At 41.5% G+C, this 5,173-nt stretch overlaps 1 long non-coding RNA gene across 1 annotated transcript; it reads right to left on the minus strand.

The window, feature by feature from the left end:
• Window positions 1-261: 261 nt before the first annotated feature.
• LOC146179749 (uncharacterized) lies at window positions 262-3,116 on the minus strand. The gene is made up of 3 exons (XR_014700941.1): window positions 3,010-3,116; window positions 2,432-2,541; window positions 262-306 (listed from the first exon to the last, which is right to left on the minus strand). It is a non-coding gene; the product is annotated as an uncharacterized LOC146179749 (long non-coding RNA).
• Window positions 3,117-5,173: the final 2,057 nt, after the last annotated feature.

The following is a 5,173-nucleotide window of genomic DNA, read 5'->3' on the forward strand; positions in this document are numbered from 1 at the left end:
CACATTAATATATTTTCTTGTGCGTCTGGGTGTCGTGTAGAAGATACATGATATTTTTCGCTTTTTGTCCTTTAGATTGCCTGCTTCAAGCATTGAGGCATTGAAGCATTGTTTTTCTAATAATGTACCTCATGATACACTACGAACCGTGTTGCTTTTCAAGGCAATTACTAACCCTCGTGGACACATCTAAAGCAGCATATCAGAGACCATGTCGTAAAAAGGAAGTGTGCTGAGGTTGATGGTTACTGGTTTCCTTACCGACTGCATATTTCCCTTCAACGTCTGTCTGTTCTTTTTCTCCATCTGAAAAAAACAAAAATGTGCAACAGGTAACCTTCTATGCAATATACTACAATCAAAGGACAATTCAACGTCTTCTGAAAGCCAGACATTTTATAATATTTGGATACACAACAGGCATGCAAAGAACAAATCGCAGTGTCTTAAAAACAGTTGATGAAAGTGGCAATGGATTCCTTCATAATTCCCACCATTTCATAACCAAATCAATTTAATATTGACAGTGCGTACCAAAACGAACAGAATGACCACTGCTCTGCTTCAGCAGAAAGGCTCTGAACTCGGTAGCACCTATAGAAAAATTCCCCTAAGAACGTTTTGTAACGTCGAAGCTGAAATCCCGCGATCTTTGCATTAGGGAAACTTATTCTAATTTCACCAACTCAAAACATATTGGCAGACCAGTTGGCGAAACATCGTCTGAAGAGCGCAAAACAAACACAATTGAAAGCACAGCGAGGAGGAGTTAAGAATACAGCGCTGAATAGCAACTGACGATTATTTTTCCACAATCAAATTAAGAATAATGAACACACGCAGAAAAGGAAGGAAAATAGGGGAAAATAAAGAAAGAAGGACCGAAGAGAAGAAAAAAAACTGAACAAATCTTGACAAGAACAACAAGCAAACTCGGTACAATCAGCAGGGGGTAACTCCAGGAATAGAGACAACTCTTTTTGTGGTACTTTACTAACGAAAGGGTACTGACACTAGCAAGGGCAGTAATCGAGGCTCACGAAATATTGAAACATGAAAATTATTGGCAGCACCTTTTCCTTAGCACTACTATAAAAAGTGTTCTCACTTTTTGGAGACATTAATTTCTGCTAATTTTTGCGTAATTTGCTGGTTTGGGTTAGAATTTTCCTTTCTGTTTTTCTTACATCCTTGTCCCCATATTGTGCTTCGCTCTTTTATTCTTTTTTCCCCTCTAATGTGGCTTTCCCATTAGGGTGTGCTTATTATTTTTTTATTCTAATTGAGAAAAAAAGATCTGTCAATAAAAATCAAAGCTTTGTCTTTCGCCCATCTTGTCTAGTGTGTTCGTGCGTGTTAGCGCTGTTCGCAAGTGTTTTAGGCACTCTGTGTAAACGACTGCTTTTTGTAGCACTCTACGGACTAAAAAATGAAAGCAGTAAGCATGAAACAAGCACTCAAGAAAGCAAACCCCAATAGGAAAGATTTCCAAAAATAAACACATACTATAAATTGAGCTCCTAATGGCAATAATTAGATGCCCTCCATGTTGAGCTTCCGAAAGAACTGTCATTTTGCAATTTCAATAGACTTGTTACTGTTATGCAATAAGTAAAGCTAGTTATTGAGCAGTGAAGGGAGGAACTGAAATAAAATCATTTCTTAATTCTCTTTAAAAAAGCAGCGAATGGTGTTTTGATGCCGAACCCTTTAAGAAAAGTTAATTATTTTCATGGTACAACAAGAGATAATTTGGTAATAATATTTATTATTTGCCACAGGAGCTCTTTATTAAGATCGTGCATTTGATATAGACTGGGATATTCTTCTGAAAGAAATTTAGTTTAATTACATTTTCCCTGCAGTAGCTTTAGTTAATGGGCTAGGTTTAGTTGCAGCATAATGTGTGACTAAAGGTTAGTGGTTTTCTATCTTTGCCTATATAATTTAATAACTGCACAGCAGCGTGGGACCTTCTTGGTGCTATTAGAATTCCCTGTACATGCTGTCATAGTTGTCTAAACATATATATCACTGCTGAACATAAATTAAAAAAATAAACAAATATAGTACCTGTTTTGCAGCGCTAAATGCGAGATTCTGGTATTACAGAAATTGGCAGCTATTTTTGCAAGTTGGTTTTTCATTTATGAACATATGTGTTCCATGAAACCTCTTTGCTTAACCGTAAGACCAAACATTTTCACAATGTACAACATTTCGTGCTTTTACCGCAGTTAATGTTTGGTGCACTCTATCTCATTTATGTTTTCGGGGCTGTGCTATGCTGTGTTTGAAAATTTTCCAATTTATCTTTCGTGGCCATCGACTAAAATGCGCTAAAGCAGAAACTGCTTCGTGCATAGTTTGCATAAGCAAAAATTTCAGCCGTAACCTTGCGAGCATTTTACCTAGATAGAAGTTGCCTTACCTCCGTCATCACTTAAGACGCCGCCCGTTGCTGCGAGACCAAGCAACAGTATAAGCGCAATCCCACAGCAGATTGCAATTATTACTGCAATCTTTTGTCTATTGTCTTCCCTGCATGAAAGAAAGCGCGGAATAGAACGCATCATGAAGCGACCAGGCATCCACTCAACGGCATATCACACCTACGGGACACAGATCAAGATCGATTTCTCTGATGTACTATGTGCTGTCAGCAGGAGATTGAAGAAGCAGTTTTTCATGTTTGTTTTACATGAATACGGTTTTGTTTTGCATGAATACAAAGAGTTGTCTAAATCGCCGCCTCGAAAAAGTCGGTGCAGGCGTTCAGCGACATCGTCTGAGATAGCTCATCTCGGGCCATTTTTCAGCGCTCTTGCAAAATTGGTTATGTAACTTGATCTCTTTATGTCGCTGATCCCTGTGGTCAATCACTGTTTGGCCTTGCCGCAGGATCATGTGCGCCGCTAGACTCCCGACCAATCAGAATATGTTATGAGAGCCTAGGCATGGGTTTGCCTAAAAGGTTTCAAATGATATTGTAAGTATTGTAATGCTCACATTATGACGGTCGCACAGCGATTCTTCTCAAGCAGTAATTGTAAAGAACGTAATGCATTTCCACCACATTAAACACTAATGTATCGTGTTCCCTCGTAGTGTCAGGGTTCGTCAAATAGTTTAAACCTTCTCTAGCGAAGAGTTCTTGAAGCTTGAAATTTTTTTGAACGGATTTCATTTCGTAGCGTTTGTACTTACTCTTCTTGTGCTGAAAGTATAAAAGAATGAATGAATATATGTGGCCGGTATAATTGTATAATGTGCGTCCAGAATATTCTCCATCGTTTGAACTTTTGTTATTTAAGAACACCTATAATGCATCGCAGGTGGGTGCTAATGCACAGTTAATTATCACTGCAACTGATTTGCAGTGATTTACAGTGATTCACCAAGCCGCATGAATAATCTGCCAAAAAGAAACAATATTTTCGCGGACACGCCGACTGAAAATTTTTTGTGTTAATATGGCATATGTTAAGCTGAACCTAGAAGAAAACCACGGACGTATGCTGCACATAGTAATAGAGCAACTGGCGTTGTTAGTGTGCCCAAAAAGTAACAAGCAGCAAAAATGCTACAGCTACCAGACACCGACATATCACACTGCAAATTACTGCTTAGGCCCATTAAAACCAGCACGAGACCGGTCTTAGAGTTGTTGAGCGACTACAAGGTCTAATATTTTGCCTTATTAAAAACGTGATCAATAGAAGGAGAGGTAGGTTTTTAACTTACGCGGATTTCCAATTACTGTAGAGAAAAGAAAGGGAGGTGCCATGTAAAACTCTCTATAACAGTAATGCTGCTAGCTTTAGCACGTGTTGAACATGGAATGTATTCTTGTGACAACGCCAAACAGTCGTTACATTAACGGCAACGCATAAACCCATCGCAAAAGGAGTTGCCCTACTAAAAACCGCGGAAATGGCGAAGCAGTCGAATGTTCCACTAGACGTGACGCATCAACAGCCCAGACAAAGATATGTGACCACACATCGCATACACAACCAAAAAAATAGACGCGGAGTAGGTTAATACCACCCTTAATTTCGGAAGCGAAAACTTCATATGGATACACTCGTAAACGCTTAAAGAATGACCGTTGGACTACAGTAATACAAAGCAGTGTCTGAAGTTGTCGGAGTTGTCGCCAAAACAGCTCGATGTGAAAAAGTGTGTGATGTGGTGGTGGGTACGTGGCACACCAACGACGATAGTAGTCAACAATTGTATTGTAGTCAAGACGTTCGATGGGAGTGTATAATGAAGGTTTGGGGAGGACGTCCACCGACGCCTGATAATTGCGCCATATGTTTCAAGTGTTCCTGCATCGGTCACATATCCCGGCATTGCCGCAGTCGATGGTCTTCGATTCCTCGCGCTGAATTTTTCTATGACTACCGTATGATATGCCCCGCTGTTTTTTGCCCCGACCACAGCCTGAGCAGTCATATTCAGCCAACAATTTCGTCACCTCCAGACTACACCGTCCTTCCGGATTTCCATCTCCACAAGGCCGTCGTTTTCGATCCCCGCAACCCTCTCGATCTTTGGCTGCAGCCTCATACGGCCGAACTGGCTTGAAAAACTAGCTGCTGCATCCACGACCAGGCCCGGAAATCCTCTACAGACCTCGCTATTGAATCAACTAGACATTTGTGTTGATGGTATTCCCGTGTGTGCGCTTGTAGACACTGGAGCGCATATCTCTGTCGTGAGAGCAAAACTTCGTCATTGTTTACGTAAAGGTCTCACGCCGGCTCGGTCTCGGGTGCATGTCGCGGACAGCGGAGCGGTTGTCGATAGACTCTGCACTGCTCGGGTTAGTGTTGCTGGCCTTGACCTCCCGGTTCAGTTCACTGTCTTGACCTCTTATGCCCATGACCACATCCTCGGGCTCGATTTTCTATCAGAACACTGCTCTCATCGACTGCTCGCAAGACATCCTGCACCTAGATCTCCCAAGCACCCATCCTGAACCCTTGCCTTCTTCTGCCCGGCTGTATTCGCCCGATCATGTTTTTCTGCCCTCAACACTTGCCTCATTCCTTACCGTGCGTCCTACCTCATCTGTCCCCTATGGTGAATACACACTTGCGCCTATTTACGATCTCTTGCTGCACCGCAAAGTTGCGCTGCCCCATATCGTCGCTATAATCAAGGA

This window comes from Amblyomma maculatum, chromosome 9 (genome assembly GCF_055883805.1).
Source record: "Amblyomma maculatum isolate TAMU_Amacu chromosome 9, ASM5588380v1, whole genome shotgun sequence".
NCBI lineage: Eukaryota > Metazoa > Arthropoda > Arachnida > Ixodida > Ixodidae > Amblyomma > Amblyomma maculatum.